At 41.9% G+C, this 17,317-nt stretch overlaps 4 non-coding genes and 18 pseudogenes across 4 annotated transcripts; all 22 read right to left on the minus strand.

Moving 5' to 3' along the window:
• Positions 1-9,727: 9,727 nt before the first annotated feature.
• Positions 9,728-9,846, minus strand: LOC136733106 (uncharacterized; annotated as a pseudogene).
• Positions 9,847-10,059: 213 nt separating this feature from the next.
• Positions 10,060-10,178, minus strand: LOC136733141 (uncharacterized; annotated as a pseudogene).
• Positions 10,179-10,393: 215 nt separating this feature from the next.
• LOC136733110 (uncharacterized) lies at positions 10,394-10,512 on the minus strand (annotated as a pseudogene).
• A 216-nt stretch (positions 10,513-10,728) lies between these two features.
• Positions 10,729-10,847, minus strand: LOC136733132 (uncharacterized; annotated as a pseudogene).
• A 212-nt stretch (positions 10,848-11,059) lies between these two features.
• LOC136733168 (uncharacterized) lies at positions 11,060-11,178 on the minus strand (annotated as a pseudogene).
• Positions 11,179-11,393: 215 nt separating this feature from the next.
• Positions 11,394-11,512, minus strand: LOC136732793 (uncharacterized; annotated as a pseudogene).
• A 546-nt stretch (positions 11,513-12,058) lies between these two features.
• LOC136732936 (uncharacterized) lies at positions 12,059-12,177 on the minus strand (annotated as a pseudogene).
• Positions 12,178-12,394: 217 nt separating this feature from the next.
• LOC136732916 (uncharacterized) lies at positions 12,395-12,513 on the minus strand (annotated as a pseudogene).
• Positions 12,514-12,732: 219 nt separating this feature from the next.
• Positions 12,733-12,851, minus strand: LOC136733029 (uncharacterized; annotated as a pseudogene).
• Positions 12,852-13,067: 216 nt separating this feature from the next.
• LOC136732866 (uncharacterized) lies at positions 13,068-13,186 on the minus strand (annotated as a pseudogene).
• Positions 13,187-13,397: 211 nt separating this feature from the next.
• On the minus strand, positions 13,398-13,516 carry LOC136732734 (5S ribosomal RNA). Its single transcript, XR_010810014.1, has one exon. It is a non-coding gene; the product is annotated as a 5S ribosomal RNA (ribosomal RNA).
• Positions 13,517-13,727: 211 nt separating this feature from the next.
• Positions 13,728-13,846, minus strand: LOC136733051 (uncharacterized; annotated as a pseudogene).
• Positions 13,847-14,066: 220 nt separating this feature from the next.
• LOC136732836 (uncharacterized) lies at positions 14,067-14,185 on the minus strand (annotated as a pseudogene).
• A 220-nt stretch (positions 14,186-14,405) lies between these two features.
• Positions 14,406-14,524, minus strand: LOC136732858 (uncharacterized; annotated as a pseudogene).
• Positions 14,525-14,751: 227 nt separating this feature from the next.
• LOC136732977 (uncharacterized) lies at positions 14,752-14,870 on the minus strand (annotated as a pseudogene).
• A 210-nt stretch (positions 14,871-15,080) lies between these two features.
• Positions 15,081-15,199, minus strand: LOC136733140 (5S ribosomal RNA). Its single transcript, XR_010810095.1, has one exon. It is a non-coding gene; the product is annotated as a 5S ribosomal RNA (ribosomal RNA).
• Positions 15,200-15,419: 220 nt separating this feature from the next.
• Positions 15,420-15,538, minus strand: LOC136732770 (5S ribosomal RNA). Its single transcript, XR_010810050.1, has one exon. It is a non-coding gene; the product is annotated as a 5S ribosomal RNA (ribosomal RNA).
• A 224-nt stretch (positions 15,539-15,762) lies between these two features.
• On the minus strand, positions 15,763-15,881 carry LOC136732988 (uncharacterized; annotated as a pseudogene).
• Positions 15,882-16,102: 221 nt separating this feature from the next.
• LOC136732991 (5S ribosomal RNA) lies at positions 16,103-16,221 on the minus strand. The gene has a single exon (XR_010810081.1). It is a non-coding gene; the product is annotated as a 5S ribosomal RNA (ribosomal RNA).
• A 224-nt stretch (positions 16,222-16,445) lies between these two features.
• LOC136732989 (uncharacterized) lies at positions 16,446-16,564 on the minus strand (annotated as a pseudogene).
• A 220-nt stretch (positions 16,565-16,784) lies between these two features.
• On the minus strand, positions 16,785-16,903 carry LOC136733099 (uncharacterized; annotated as a pseudogene).
• Positions 16,904-17,118: 215 nt separating this feature from the next.
• Positions 17,119-17,237, minus strand: LOC136732816 (uncharacterized; annotated as a pseudogene).
• Between the last annotated feature and the right edge of the window lie 80 nt (positions 17,238-17,317).

A 17,317-nucleotide genomic window follows, 5' to 3' on the forward strand; every position in this document is an offset into this window, starting at 1 on the left:
ATCCAATCTCAAGAACTCAGGGACCAATCACCTACTGATCTGACAGACTTTAAGGAACAGCGGACAGTCTTTCTCTCTCTCTTTCTCTCACCTGAACCAGAAACTCGCTGCCACAGCTCAACCTGTAGCTCTGTTGCCAGAACCGGAATCAGAAACCAACCAAGTCTTTGCCGGCAACAGAAGAGTTAAACTGGGAGAAGGAGATTGAGCCGTACGAAGAATTCTTTTAAAGGACTTTATTAAATAAATAACTTTACAGACCCACCTGATCAGTGGAGTTTTACAGCTGGACAATTGACTAAGTCGACTGAATACGAAAGTGTCAGTCACTTAAATAGCTATTTGAGTCTTAAGAAACTTGACCCTTGGAACGAATAGGGCCCTGCTTTCCTCAAAGACTTTGTCTTCAAGTAACTACGGTGGAACCCTGCTTACAAAGAAGATTTTGTGCACAACCTTGGAGCCTTCAAACCAATGGAAAATCTGTTTGGAAAAGACTCTACATTCCCGAAACCCCAACTTACAGGTGCATCGACTGAGTGGAAGTTCTTGGACAAAGCCGAACCAGACTGCCTTTGTTCCAAACCACACAGACCTCGTGCCGAGTGCTGTTATCTGAGCCCGAAGGCAGAGAGGCCTCTCTGCGACGAAGTTCACATAAGTTTAACAGTTTGGAGTTTGTGATTCATGACATTTGAGAAATCAATTAGAAATGTTAATCTGTGATTCATAACTCTAGAATGTGTAATATCATTTAGTTTTCTTAAATATAAATGTGTGTTGCATTAAACTGTTTTGTTGATAATTTTAGAAATAAAATCTGTCAACCCCGAGAAATATCTTCTCATTCCTGTTTAACTGTTTAGTCTGAAATTGACACAAGTTAATAGACATTAGATTATTGGTGGCCCTGCCTATCCTTAATCATTGAATAATAATCAGTTAAGGGAAATTGTGGTAACAAATAGGATCTTTCTCGGCACCTAAACGTAAATGAGACTGATATATATATAACGAGAAGTTACCCGACATAAAAACTAACCTGCGTAGTTATTTAATGTCTGACTAATAATACTAACGAGAGACTCACCTTCGTCTTACTAACCGGTATTGTAGTCAATGTGTTTATAACCTTTTTTGTTTAACGATTTGTTAAACGGAATGTACGTGCTCTGTGCTGTCATAGCAGTAAGCTGAGAGAGGCTCGTCATGTCATCGCTGAGCTGGCTGGCTGGCTGGCTGGCTCTCTGTGTGTGTGTGTGTGTGTATGTGTGTCTCTCTGTCTGTCTGTCTGTCTGTCTCTCTCTCTCTCTCTCTCCCTCTCAATTCAATTCATTTGTATTGTCAAAGCAATTGGACATGCATACATACATACATACATATATATGGAAAATAAACAATATGTGTACATCTCTTTCGGCATTAGTGGTGCCCTCACAGATGTGCAAGTTACATGACAGACAGACAGACAGACACACACACACTTTCACACACAGACAGACAGACAGACAGACAGACACACGCATATTATGGGTCTTTGTTGGGTAGTGAAATGGGTAGCATCAGTCGCAGTGTGGGTAATGTCAGGGAGCCAATCATAGTCCCCGTTATTTGCATATCGTGGCGCAAAGCATTCTGGGAAAAGCAACTAAACACGTTTAGTCATGTATTTGTCCATAGTTTACACATGAGATGAAAGAGACAGTATGACGTATTGAGCACCTAGGATTCCTCATGTGTATGTGAGGGGCAGAGGAACCGGATCCCAAGTGTGCGTCCCAGGTGCTATAGGTTTCAAAGCATGCAGGGGAATAGGCACCCCACCCTGACACCTACAGAAGACTGGATAGGGAGATATAAATAGCAATGGGGAGACTCTTGTACTTGGTGTGGCTCTATCCATATAGTGGGGCCAGCAGCCACTTAGCAGGTGCAGCAATAGAAGCTCAGCCTGGGGAGACTGGATTTAGCATTTCCTCTCCATTTTGATAACTATCCATAATCATTTCTGCAAAATACTTCTATGATACCTATGTATGTTTTTTACTTGTACTATATTATACTATCAAGTATCAGTGTACACATACAATGTGACCTGTTACATTAATACAGAGGCCACGGAAGGCCAGATCACTAATAGCCACTGTCCCCTGATATTACACTTTTTCACAATCACTTTGGCACTCATTTCAGAACCTTGATGTCATTTTTCAAAACTCTAGACACTAAACTCACACCCGATGATCAAAATGCACATTTTTCAAAACTCTAACACTTTTTTACAATTGCTTGGATACAATACACATCAACCTCAGATCATTTGTTCATTGAACTAAAATGACACAACTTACATCAAAGTATTACCATTTCAAAATGCAATTCACACATTACATCTGAGATCACTGTCTATTCATTTCATTACAGAGATCTAACTATCAATTGATACAGCTGCTCAAAATGATAAGTGACTGTTGCATTACTCTTAATGCATAGTTTTATGGAAACTGACAAACAGTATTCCATGTTTCGATCATGAAAGTTTCAGGATAATGAGATCCATTGACACCAATAACCGAGGAGCATGGTTTCTTAGGGTTACCATAGACTTGACTGTGTCTTCTTGTTTGTGAAGGAACAGGACTGTGTTTTCCTGTCTGGGTTCCCGCAGGCTTAAGTGGGTTTGACCTACTATTAGAAAAAAAAAAAAAAAAAAGGAGCGCTAATTAATTGTTCAATATCTGATACGCCGGTGATAATATAAAATAACGTGTTTATAGTTCATAGAAGTTTATAGTGTTTATGGTAAATGAAGAAAAGTCATTAAGTTATATACAAGTTCTATAAATGCAAACATTGAAAAGCATGTTTGTTGTTATTCCTATATAGGATTTAGTATTATTTGTGTTTTCTTGTTTTTTGCTATGTTTTCTCCCCTGTCGTTTATTGTTATTTTGCGGGCTTGCACGCCTTGGTTGTTGTGTACAAAACGATACATAGAAAATGGGAAAACGTGTTACTGTGTGGGAACAGCTCTAGTAAGACGGGCGACCCGCCACTTAAAGGTACACATGTAAGGTACATGTATGATAACTATGGAGTGAAGCGGTGCGTTTGACTGGACAATAGGTGACAGAAAATTAAGGTTTCCAGAAGATGGGACTTTTGATTCAGATAGACTTGAGCACCTAAAAACGGTTCTGCAAAATAGGAATACAAAGCATTAAGAAATGAGAAACCAAAGCTAGCTATCTTAAAACATTTGTTAGAGAAAAGAAAGAAAAGACAACAGGCATAATTCAATCTGAATGCCCCGAAGACAAATTAAAAATATATATATATATATGTTTTTCAGTATAAATGCAGTCCTCAAGATACTGAAGGAAAATTACTAGATAAGTAATAAATAAGGGTAGTTTGAGACACTGCAGGTCAATATGACATGCCAACCAAAACCATGGTATCTGAATTTACTATGGATATAAATTAATATGTGTCTCTTTGTATGTTTGTACGTTTTCAGTTTGCGCAAGGTAAATGTCCATATTTTGACTTTCTCATGTACTGTATAGTCCAGAATATGACTAAGAGAGTCATAAGTCACAAATAGTTACAGAATGATAGCTAAAAAACGCCAGTTAAATATGTTGTAATAACAGACCTACAAGAAAGTCAGCATTTAACTGTACACAGAATGCTATTGCAAACAGAAATAATAATACAAAATTAAGTTATTTAAATAGGTCTTACGAATACAGAAGTTAAAAGTAACATGTTAGAAATGGAATTAGAGCCAAATTTAGAAATAGGAATCCGAGGCAACCACAAACATTCGGTGAAGGTTTCTTACATATTGATAAATAGATAACCAGATACTCCAGGAAATTAACGATGTGCTCATTTGGAAGCTATGAGTTCCACAATGAAGAGTTTTTAAATCCCTAGAAATAGATCCCTAAATACAATGTGTAGGTAAGAAATTAACTATTGATCAGTTCAATCTGGATTCGGGAACAGTTCTTCTGAACCTGTACTGGTGTAGATTGGACTTCAATAGGAGGAAGTGACACAATAAAGACATGAGCCGCGCAGGAGGACAGTCTTAGTGCCCACGCAGGTTCTTAGTTGGGGAAATCATTGACTGGACACATTTTTTGAAAATGTGCTTTCCTGAAGTACCTGGACATCATTATTCAGATCAATGAAAAGGCTTATTTTCCAAAGATTAAATACATTCATTAACTACAATAATGTAGTGAAATGTATATAAATAGTAATAATACAAATCGATCAAATATAACTTGCATTTTCTTGTAAGAAATTAGGAATAGGAGAAAGAACAGCTGTTGGGATGCAGTGCGATGTTATCCAAAATTGAAAGCGGTTGAGAAAGGAGAGTTTGTTCTGTGTGAGACAAATGTACTGCCACGAGAGACTCTGATGGTGATTGACTGGAATATGAGGGAAAATAATGAAGTTACTACAGGTATAACTAAAGGTGTAACATAACTAATTTAATGAAACATAGTCATGGCAAGTTATAAAACTGTTTGGAAATAGTCCTTTCACAAACAGAAATACCCTATCAATTAGGAAGAGGGGGGCAGGGGGCAAGGGCCGTATGTGCTCCTCTGCTCCCCCTGTTCGCCTGAGCAGACAAGCAGCCTGAGATGAGAGAGAGAGAGAGAGAGAGAGAAGTCAGAGACAAGGCAGAGACTGTAAGTACGTGTAAGGGTTCATAACTTATTACAAACAGAGCAAGAGTGTAATGAATGGTAATTTACACTGCTTGTATTAATAATGATAATAATATTGATGTTGATACAGACGAATACATCACATACTAGATGACAACCGCATAAAACTAATAATAATGAAAATAGGAATAATAGGAGTATGGAAATAATTTCAAATTATGGTTTATTGGTAAAAAATGAATTGAGAAACAAAGATTAATAACTGCCATCATTTACCCAACTACTATTAACTATGGTGTTGAAGGAGCTGCTGTAATAGTTATTGTAATGTTCTCAGGTATTTAAGTTAGATAAAAGGACAAAGATAAGCACATTGTTTTGAAACTTTGACAACTCCACACAAAAAGAGTATCTACACTAGGAAGTAAAGCTGATTCAATAAACACAGGAGATATGATGCTGCTGACGACAGCTGAGTGCTGTACTGAAATAATTTGATAAATGAGATAAATTGGAATCAAGATTATTATTATTTTGAATTGTCCCTTTACTAGAAACCTTATAGATTGTGCGAATGTCAACTAATGTGATAGAGATGCCTTTTATAAGGACGATCTCTGATGTTGTGTGAACCACACATTGTGTCTTCAGACTGATTTATTCCACATGGCAGATATGCATATTATGAATCGTGTCCTGAAGGAACCGATGTCTGACCCATATGGAGAAGATGCTGGTGTTCTTGTTGAGACACAGTAGGCCGAGGGCGCGGCTTTAAAGACAGCCTCACAGCAACTTGAACAGACCAATGCTGAGGTCCACTACGCTGAAGTGATGCTTGACTCAGTGGAGAAATAAGTTAAAATACTATAATTAAAGGTTTTCCAGATTATAGGAATCTACAATATATTGTGAAACTGCTCAGATGACGTCCGCAGTAGCACATATTCTTCTATTGATAGTTTAATTTATAATGTACTATTAGTGGAGATGTCACATTATTCAAATGAATAGAATGACAGCCATGAAGTCAGAATCAGTCCATTGCCCTTCACTTAAGATTTGTACAATGTATAATGTTTATAAATCAAAACGCAACAAATATATGTACAATACAGTTTACAAACTGAATTTGTAAAAAAGAATGTTTTGCTGACTTTTGTATTCTCTTTGAAGCAACAAAATGTATGTGTTATGTATGTCGTAACTAGGGTTTGACTTTTATGACCTGGGGCTGGATGAAATTTAATTTGAGATGCACTGTAAAAGCTCCAGGAAATTGCAACTGGCCACTGCACCTTCCATAAGAGAGCTCAAACATTTGCTAATGCATTGGTTGCCTCACAGGCACTCTTTCCCTGGTTTGCCCATGTGGCGCATGGTGTTGGCCACACGGGCAAAGGGGGGATGTGTGCATCAGTCTTTTAAATTGGTTTGCCCCAGGTTTTATAGTAACAGCTTAGCAATATTGTAGAACTTGCCACATTTGTCAAGCTCATAATCCTGCAATATGCAAATAGATTGTGTTCAAAAGCTTAAATGTTGTGGATATGAATATATACTTGTAATAATATATAGGTGTTCTAAATGGGTTGAAGCCTATCCCGTAGGAAGGCTGAAGTAGTAAAAGTAGCAAAAATACAGTTAAGGGATGTTATATGTAGATTTCGCATTCCAGGGAAATTTCCAGTGATAGGAACACTCACTTCACTGGGACAATAGTGCAGGAACTATGCAAAGCCCTGCGAGGTAAACAACATTTTCACTGCCCCATCAGGCTCAGTCAGCTGGAGCAGTGGAGAAACAAAATGGGATATTAAAGAATAAGCTGTCTAATATATGCAAACAAACAGGACTCAAACGTCCAGATCCCCTTCCTATAGTCCTAATGACAATGAAATCGTCAGCAAATTGAGAAAAACAGGTCTTTCTCCGTGTGAGATTATTATGGGATGACTTATGAGACTCTCCATCACTCCTCCATTGTCTGTAAGGGAAATGGACATCCACTTGATGGATGATGCTATGTTGTCTCTTTGTATGGGACTAACACGTGCTTTCGAAGCTGTCCATTCACAGATGAAAGCCGCCCAGACTGAACCATCCCAGCAGGTTTACCACCCCTTCCAGCAAGATGACTGTGTATATCAAAGCACACAAGAGAAAGTCCTCCCAACAGCCCAGGTGGACAGGGCCCTACCAGGTGCTCCTGACCACCCACACAGCTGTGAAGTGCCTAGGAACGACGACATGGATCCACTCCTCACACTGCAAACTTGCCAATCGAGGCGATCAGCACAACCCTGGTGGAGAACAGAGGGATAAAGGAATTGTTCTTCCACATCAGATTTGACATTACTGTATGTATGCAGGCCCTTGTAATTGCTTTTCCAATACTGCCAACTGGTTATTGATGATTGATTTCACATTGTGGTACGAGTATCGAGTGAAATGCGTGCTATCCACCTCAACAACACAGCGATAACATGGAGCCGGCAGGTGATCCAGGTCACAATAGAGGTCAAGCAGTGGGAGGAGGAAGACGTGGTGGTCAAAGGTGTAGCGTAAGGTACACTTATAAAATTCAATGAAAGAAGTGAATTTATAGTATCACCTTATCACGAATCCTGGAATCTTGTAGAACTCATTTTCTGTAATAATTGGATGCAGACACCAATTCCAAAGATATAAATTGTCAAATTTATTCAAAAACAAAGACTAAATGTAGCACTACACTAATTATACAAAAGGGAAAAACTAATTAAAATTCAACTCTAGATCAACAAATCAAAGACAAATCACTTCCGTGACCAAATCAAAGACCATGGGATCGCATATGATAACACACAAATCATTAAACAAAAAAGGTTATAAACACATTGACTACAATACCGGTTAGTAAGACGAAGGTGAGTCTCTCATTAGTATTGTTAGTCAGACATTCAATAACTACGCAGGTTAGTATTTATGTCAGGTAACTTCTCGTTATATATATATCAGTCTCATTAACGTTTAGGTGGAGAGAAAGATCCTATCATTACTTGTTACCACAATTTCCCTTAACTGATTATTATTCAATGATTAAGGATAGGCAGGGCCACCTATAATCTGGTGTCTATTAACTTGTGTCAATTTCAGACTAAACAGTTAAACAGGAATGAGAAGATATTTCTCGGCGTTGTCAGATTTTATTTCTAAAATTATCAACAAAACAGTTGAATGCAACACACATTTATATTTAAGAAAACTAAATGATATTACACATTCTAGAGTTATGAATCACAGATTAACATTTCTAATTGATTTCTCAAATGTCATGAATCATGAACTCCAAACTGTTAAACTTATGTGAACTTCGTCGCAGAGAGGCCTCTCTGGCTTCGGGCTCAGATAACAGCACACGGCACGAGGTCCGTGTGGTTTGGAACAAAGGCAGTCCGGTTCGGCTTTGTCCAAGAACTTCCACTCAGTCGATGCACCTGGAAGTTGGGGTTTCGCGAATGTAGAGTTTTTTCCAAACAGATTTTCCACTGGTTTGAAGGCTCCAAGGTAGTGCACAAAATCTTCTTTGTAAGCAGGGTTCCACCGTAGTTACTTGAAGACAAAGTCTTTGAGGAAAGCAGGGCCCTGTTTATTCCAAGGGTCAAGTTTCTTAAGACTCAAATAGCTATTTAAGTGACTGACACTTTCGTATTCAGTCGACTTAGTCAATTGTCCAGCTGTAAAACTCCACTGATCAGGTGGGTCTGTGAAGTTATTTATTTAATAAAGTCCTTTAAAATAATTCTTCGCTCAATCTCCTTCTCCCAGTTTAACTCTTCTGTTGCCGGCAAAGACTTGGTTGGTTTCTGATTCCGGTTCTGGCAACAGAGCTACAGGTTGAGCTGTGGCAGCGAGATTCTGGTTCAGGTGAGAGAGAGAGAGAGAGAAAGACTGTCCGCTGTTCCTTATAGTCTGTCAGATCAGTAGGTGATTGGTCCCTGAGTTCTTGAGATTGGATTTCGGTTTCAGCCCCAAGTGTCCTATTGGAGGGAGGCTTTATTTATGACTGATGTCAATCCATGCCATCTTTTGGAAATGCCGGTTGGCCTGGGTTCGTAGCTCTATGTCGGGATTTCGGCTCTCATCCACTTCAAAGAGTTTTTATCACCAACAGGCCCCTTTCTCCAGACATCTCATAGCAGAATTCCAAACTATTTGGCCTCTTCTCGGTGCCATCCTCCCCAAAACTGTCACTTTGATGCAAACCAGTTCCAAGCTGATGAGCTAAGGAAATCTGATAACTTTGGGGGGGGAGAGGTCTTCTTTAGATCAGTGCTTCAGCTCAGAGCCCAAATGCTCTTATCAAAATACACCCAACATAACGCTACATATGTATGTATGTATGTATATATGTGTAGAAGGAAAATTAGAAATTATTTTCTTACACCTGTTTTTCTCTCTTGTATACTTAAGAAAGATACGGTCAAGCTAGAAGGTCAGCCCAGAAGATAGTTTGATTTCTGTTTGTTATTTACGATGAGAACCTTGGAGACATTGTCAAACGGTATGACCTACGTGCCTGTTCCCTAAAACCATGTGTTGACCTATGAACTCTGTTCTATAATGATATATGTTCTGCTTAGTTAGCCTTTAAGATAACATTGTAATGACTTTCTAGCATGTATAGATGTATATATGTATGTATATATATATATATATATATATATATATGTATGTATGTATGTCCAATTGCTTTGACAATACAAATGAATTGAATTGAGAAGAGAGAGAGAGAGAGAGAGAGAGAAAGAGAGAGAGAGAGACAGACAGACAGACAGACAGACAGCTCAGCGATGACATCACGAGCCTCTCTCAGCTGACTGCTATGACATCACAGAGCACGTACATTCCGATGCTTGTCGTCTGTCAACCACTCAGTCACTGCTAGCCAGACTGTCCCTAAGACAAAGTGTACAATACTTCAATTATATCTCCTCCAGACTGAAAGAGAGTATTACGAGCTACGATGAAGTTACCCAAGAGACGTATAAAGCTTGCAGCACCTGGTATTTCCAGGAGGTCACCCATCCAAGTACTGTCCAGGACCTGCCCCGTTCAGCTTACGCGATCTGACGAGATCGAGCGCGTTCAGGACGGTGTGGACACAAGCCGAGAGGCCTGGCTGCATGATGTCTCTTAATGGTTGGCGGGTATTGACGGAACTTCCAGCAAAAAAAAAAAAAAAGAAAAACGGAGGGAAAAATATCAGTGCAGCAAAGGATGTTGAAAGTAGCCAGGTACGTGTACAATACTTCAATTATATCTCCTCCAGACAGAAAGAGAGTATTAAGAGCTACGATAAAGTTACCCAGCAGACGTAAAAAGCTGGCAGCACCTGGTATTTCCAGGAGATCTCCCATCCAAGTACTGACCAGGTCCTGCCCCGTTTCGTTTCCGAGATCTGACGAGATCGGGCGCGTTCAGGTCTGTGTGTCCGCAAGCCGAGATGCCTGGTTGCATGATGTCTCTTAAAGGCTGGCGGATATTGATGGAACTTCCAGAAAAAAGAAAAAATAAAAAGAAAAATGGCGGGAAAAATATCAGTGCAGCAAAGGGTGTTGAAAGTAGCCGGGTACGTGTACAATTCTTCAATTATATCTCCTCCAGACAGAAATAGAGTATTAAAAGCAACGATGAAGTTACCCAGGAGACGAAAAAGCTTGCAGCACCTGGTATTTCCAGGAGGTCACCCATCCAAGTACTGACGAGGCCCTGCACCGTTTAGCTTCCGAGATGTGATGAGATCGACCGCGTTCAGGACGGTGTGGCCGCAAGCCAAGCAGCCTGGCTGCATGATGTCTCTTAAAGGCTGGAGGGTATTGACGGAACTTCCGGCAAAAAAAAAAAGAAAAAAGAAAAATGGAGGAAAAAATATCAGTGCAGCAAAGGGTGTTGAAAGTAGCCGGGTATGTGTACAATTCTTCAATTATATCTCCTCCAGACTGAAAGAGAGTATTACGAGCTACGATGAAGTTACCCAAGAGACGTATAAAGCTTGCAGCACCTGGTATTTCCAGGAGGTCACCCATCCAAGTACTGACCAGGACCTGCCCCGTTCAGCTTACGCGATCTGACGAGATCGAGCGCGTTCAGGACGGTGCGGACACAAGCCGAGAGGCCTGGTTGCATGATGTCTCTTAATGGTTGGCGGGTATTGACGGAACTTCCAGCAAAAAAAAAAAAAAGAAAAACGGAGGGAAAAATATCAGTGCAGCAAAGGATGTTGAAAGTAGCCAGGTACGTGTACAATACTTCAATTATATCTCCTCCAGACAGAAAGAGAGTATTAAGAGCTACGATATAGTTACCCAGGAGACGTAAAAAGCTTGCAGAACCAGGTATTTCCAGGAGGTCCCACATTCAAGTAATGACCAGGCCCTGCCCCGTTTAGCTTCCGAGATCTGACGAGATGGGGCGCGTTCAGGACGGTGTGGTTGCAAGCCAAGAGGCCTGGCTGTATGATGTCTCTTAAAGGCTGGAGGGTATTGATGGAACTTCCAGCAAAAAAAAAAAAAAAAAGAAAAACGGAGGGAAAAATATCAGTGCAGCAAAGGGTGTTGAAAGTAGCCGGGTACGTGTACAATTCTTCAATTATATCTCCTCCAGACTGAAAGAGAGTATTAAGAGCTACGATGAAGTTACACAGGATACGTAAAAAGCTTGCATCACCTGGTATTTCCAGGAGGTCACCCATCCAAGTACTAACCAGGCCCTGCCCCGTTTAGTTTCCAAGGTCTGACGAGATCGGGCGCGTTCAGGACGGTGTGGACACAAGCCGAGAGGCCTGGTTGCATGATGTCTCTTAATGGTTGGCGGGTATTGACGGAACTTCCAGCAAAAAAAAAAAAAAAGAAAAATGGAGGGAAAAATATCAGTGCAGCAAAGGGTGTTAAAAGTAGCCGGGTACGTGTACAATACTTCAATTATATCTCCTCCAGACAGAAAAAGAGTATAAAGAGCTACGATGAAGTTACCCAGGAGACGTAAAAGCTTGTAGCACCAGGTTTTTCTAGGAGGTCTCACATTCAAGTACTGACCAGGTCCTGCCCCGTTTCGTTTCCGAGATCTGATGAGATCGGGCGCGTTCAGGTCTGTGTGTCCGCAAGCCGAGATGCCTGGTTGCATGATGTCTCTTAAAGGCTGGCGGATATTGATGGAACTTCCAGAAAAAATAAAAAAGAAAAAGAAAAATGGCGGGAAAAATATCAGTGCAGCAAAGGGTGTTAAAAGTAGCCGGGTACGTGTACAATTCTTTAATTATATCTCCTCCAGACAGAAATAGAGTATTAAAAGCTACGATGAAGTTACCCAGGAGACGAAAAAGCTTGCAGCACCTGGTATTTCCAGGAGGTCACCCATCCAAGTACTGACGAGGCCCTGCACCGTTTAGCTTCCGAGATCTGATGAGATCGACCGCGTTCAGGACGGTGTGGCCGCAAGCCAAGCAGCCTGGCTGCATGATGTCTCTTAAAGGCTGGAGGGTATTGACGGAACTTCCAGCAAAAAAAAAAAAGAAAAAAAAAAAATGGAGGGAAAAATATCTGTGCAGTAAAGGGTGTTGAAAGTAGCCGGGTACGTGTACAATTCTTCAATTAAATCTCCTCCAGACAGAAAGAGAGTATTAAAAGCTACGACGAAGTTCCCCAGGTGACGTAAAAAGCTTGCAGCACCTGGTACTTCCAGGAGGTCTCCCATCCAAGTACTGACCAGGTCCTGCCCCGTTTAGTTTCTGAGATCTGACGAGATCGGGCGCGTTCAGGACGGTGTGGCCACAAGCCGAGACGCCTGGCTGCATGATGTCTCTTAAAGGCTGGCGGGTATTGACGGAATTTCCAGCATAAAAAAAAAAAAAAAAATAGAAAAATGGAGGGAAAAATATCAGTGCAGGAAAGGGTGTTGAAAGTAGCTGGGTACGTGTACAATTCTTCAATTATATCTCCTGCAGACGGAAAGAGAGAATTAAGAGCTACGATGCAGTTACCCAGGAGACGTAAAAAGCTTGCAGCACCTGGTATTTCCAGGAGGTCACACATCCATGTACTGACCAGGCCCTGCCCCGTTTAGCTTCCGAAATCTGATATGATCGGGCGCATTCAGGACGGTGTGACTACAAGCCAAGAGGCCTGGCTGCATGATGTCTCTTAAAGGCTGGCGGATATTGACGGAACTTCCAGCAAAAAAATAAAATAAAAAGAAAAATGGAGGGAAAAATATCAGTGCAGCAAAGGGTGTTGAAAGTAGCCTAGTACGTGTACAATTCTTCAATTATATCTCCTGGAGACAGAAAGAGAGTATTAAGAGCTATGATGAAGTTACCCAGGAGACGTAAAAGGCTTGCAGCACCTGGTATTTCTAGGAGGTCTCCCATCCAAGTACTGACCAGGCCCTGCCCCGTTTAGCTTCCCAAATCTGACGAGATTGGGCGCATTCAGGACGGTGTGGCCGCAAGCCGAGAGACCTGCCTGAATGATGACTCTTAAAGGTTGGCGGGTATTGACGGAATTTCCAGCAAAAAAAAAAATAGAAAAATGGAGGGAAAAATATCTGTGCAGGAAAGGGTGTTGAAAGTAGCTGGGTACGTGTACAATTCTTCAATTATATCTCCTGCAGACGGAAAGAGAGTATTAAGAGCTACGATGAAGTTACCCAGGAGACGTAAACAGCTTGCAGCACCTGGTATTTCTAGGAGGTCTCCCATCCAAGTACTGACCAGGTCCTGCCCCGTTTAGCTTCCGAGATCTGACGAGATCGGGCGCATTCAGGACGGTGTGGCCACAAGCCGAAAGGCCTGGCTGCATGATGTCTCTTAAAGGTTGGCGGGTATTGACGGAACTTCCAGCAAAAAAAAAAAAAAGAAAAATGGATGGAAAAATATCAGTGCAGCAAAGGGTGTTGACAGTAGCTGGGTACGTGTACAATACTTCAATTATATCTCCTCCAGACAGATAGAGAGTATTAAGAGCTACGATAAAGTTACCCAGGAGACGTAAAAGCTAGCAGCACCAGGTACTTCCAGGAGGTCTCACATTCATGTACTGACCAGGTCCTGCCCCGTTTAGCTTCCGAGATCTGACGAGATCGGGCGCATTCAGGACGGTGTGGCCACAAGCCGAAAGGCCTGGCTGCATGATGTCTCTTAAAGGTTGGCGGGTATTGACGGAACTTCCAGCAAAAAAAAAAAAAAAAAAAATAGAAAAATGGAGGGAAAAATATCAGTGCAGGAAAGGGTGTTGAAAGTAGCCGGGTACGTGTACAATTCTTCAATTATATCTCCTGGAGACAGAAAGAGAGTATTAAGAGCTACGATGAAGTTACCCAGGAGACGTAAAAGGCTTGCAGCACCTGGTATTTCTAGGAGGTCTCCCATCCAAGTACTGACCAGGCCCTGCCCCGTTTAGCTTCCGAAATCTGACGAGATTGGGCGCATTCAGGACGGTGTGGCCGCAAGCCGAGAGACCTGGCTGAATGATGACTCTTAAAGGTTGGCGGGTATTGACGGAATTTCCAGCAAAAAAAAAAAAAAAAAAAATAGAAAAATGGAGGGAAAAATATCTGTGCAGGAAAGGGTGTTGAAAGTAGCTGGGTACGTGTACAATTCTTCAATTATATCTCCTGCAGACAGAAAGAGAGTATTAAGAGCTACGATGAAGTTACCCAGGAGACGTAAACAGCTTGCAGCACCTGGTATTTCTAGGAGGTCTCCCATCCAAGTACTGAACAGGCCCTGCCCCGTTTAGCTTCCGAGATCTGACGAGATCGGGCGCATTCAGGACGGAGTGGCCACAATCCGAAAGGCCTGGCTGCATGATGTCTCTTAAAGGTTGGCGGGTATTGACGGAACTTCCAGCAAAAAAAAAAAAAAAAAAAAAAAAAAAAAAGAAAAATTGATGGAAAAATATCAGTGCAGCAAAGGGTGTTGACAGTAGCTGGGTACGTGTACAATACTTCAATTATATCTCCTCCAGACAGATAGAGAGTATTAAGAGCTACGATAAAGTTACCCAGGAGACGTAAAAGCTAGCAGCACCAGGTACTTCCAGGAGGTCTCACATTCATGTACTGACCAGGTCCTGCCCCGTTTAGCTTCCGAGATCTGACGAGATCGGGCGCGTTCAGGATGGTGTGGCCGCAAGCCAAGATGCCTGGCTGCATGATGTCTCTTAAAGGCTGGCGGGTATTGACGGAACTGCCAGCAAAAAAAAAAAAGAAAAATAGAGGGAAATATACCAGTGCAGCAAAGGGTGTTGAAAGTAGCCGGGTACGTGTACAATTCTTCAATTATATCTCCTGGAGACAGAAAGAGAGTATTAAGAGCTACAATGAAGTTACCCAGGAGACGTAAAAAGCTTGCAGCACCTGGTATTTCTAGGAGGTCTCCCATCCAAGTACTGACCAGGCCCTGCCCCGTTTAGCTTCCGAGATCTGACGAGATCGGGCGCATTCAGGACGGTGTGGCCACAAGCCGAAAGGCCTGGCTGCATGATGTCTCTTAAAGGTTGGCGGGTATTGACGGAACTTCCAGCAAAAAAAAAAAAAAAAAAAATAGAAAAATGGAGGGAAAAATATCAGTGCAGGAAAGGGTGTTGAAAGTAGCCGGGTACGTGTACAATTCTTCAATTATATCTCCTGGAGACAGAAAGAGAGTATTAAGAGCTACGATGAAGTTACCCAGGAGACGTAAAAAGCTTGCAGCACCTGGTATTTCTAGGAGGTCTACCATCCAAGTACTGACCAGGCCCTGCCCCGTTTAGCTTCCGAGATCTGACGAGATCGGGCGCATTCAAGATGGTGTGGCCACAAGCCGAAAGGCCTGGCTGCATGATGTCTCTTAAAGGTTGGCGGGTATTGACGGAACTTCCAGCAAAAAATAAAAATTAAAAAAGAAAAAAGAAAAATGGATGGAAAAATATCAGTGCAGCAAAGGGTGTTGACAGTAGCTGGATACGTGTACAATACTTCAATTATATCTCCTCCAGACAGAGAGAGAGTATTAAGAGCTACGATAAAGTTACCCAGGAGACGTAAAAGCTTGCAGCACTAGGTATTTCCAGGAGGTCTCACATTCATGTACTGACCAGGTCCTGCCCCGTTTAGCTTCCGAGATCTGACGAGATCGGGCGCGTTCAGGATGGTGTGGCCGCAAGCCGAGATGCCTGGCTGCATGATGTCTCTTAAAGGCTGGCGGGTATTGACGGAACTTCCAGCAAAAAAAAAAAAAAAAAAAAAATAGAAAAATGGAGGGAAAAATATCAGTGCAGCAAAGGGTGTTGAAAGTAGCCGGGTACGTGTACAATTCTTCAATTATATCTCCTCCAGACAGAAAGAGAGAATTAAGAGCTACGATAAAGTTACCCAGGAGACGTAAAAGCTTGCAGCACCAGGTATTTCCAGGAGGTCTCCCATCCAAGTACTGACCAGGTCCTGCCCCGTTTAGCTTCCGAGATCTGACGAGATCGGGCGCATTCAGGACGGTGTGGCCACAAGCCGAAAGGCCTGGCTGCATGATGTCTCTTAAAGGTTGGCGGGTATTGACGGAACTTCCAGCAAAAAATAAAAATAAAAAAATAAAAAAGAAAAATGGATGGAAAAATATCAGTGCAGCAAAGGGTGTTGACAGTAGCTGGATACGTGTACAATACTTCAATTATATCTCCTCCAGACAGAGAGAGAGTATTAAGAGCTACGATAAAGTTACCCAGGAGACGTAAAAGCTTGCAGCACTAGGTATTTCCAGGAGGTCTCACATTCATGTACTGACCAGGTCCTGCCCCGTTTAGCTTCCGAGATCTGACGAGATCGGGCGCGTTCAGGATGGTGTGGCCGCAAGCCGAGATGCCTGGCTGCATGATGTCTCTTAAAGGCTGGCGGGTATTGACGGAACTTCCAGCAAAAAAAAAAAAAAAATAAATAGAAAAATGGAGGGAAAAATATCAGTGCAGCAAAGGGTGTTGAAAGTAGCCGGGTACGTGTACAATTCTTCAATTATATCTCCTGGAGACAGAAAGAGAGTATTAAGAGCTACGATGAAGTTACCCAGGAGACGTAAAAAGCTTGCAGCACCTGGTATTTCCAGGAGGTCACACATCCATGTAGTGACCAGGCCCTGCCCCGTTTAGCTTCCGAAATCTGATATGATCGGGCGCATTCAGGACGGTGTGACTACAAGCCAAGAGGCCTGGCTGCATGATGTCTCTTAAAGGCTGGCGGATATTGACGGAACTTCCAGCAAAAAAATAAAATAAAAAGAAAAATGGAGGGAAAAATATCAGTGCAGCAAAGGGTGTTGAAAGTAGCGTAGTACGTGTACAATTCTTCAATTATATCTCCTGCAGACAGAAAGAGAGAATTAAGAGCTACGATAAAGTTACCCAGGACACGTAAAAGCTTGCAGCACCAGGTATTTCCAGGAGGTCTCCCATCCAAGTACTGACCAGGTCCTGCCCCGTTTAGCTTCCGAAATCTTACGCGATCGGGCGCGTTCAGGACGGTGTGGCCGCAAGCCGAGAGGCCTGGCTGCATGATGTCTCTTAAAGGTTGGCGGGTATTGACGGAACTTCCAGCAAAAAAAAAAAAAAAAAAAA

The sequence above is a fragment of the Amia ocellicauda genome, unplaced genomic scaffold, assembly GCF_036373705.1.
Source record: "Amia ocellicauda isolate fAmiCal2 unplaced genomic scaffold, fAmiCal2.hap1 HAP1_SCAFFOLD_35, whole genome shotgun sequence".
NCBI lineage: Eukaryota > Metazoa > Chordata > Actinopteri > Amiiformes > Amiidae > Amia > Amia ocellicauda.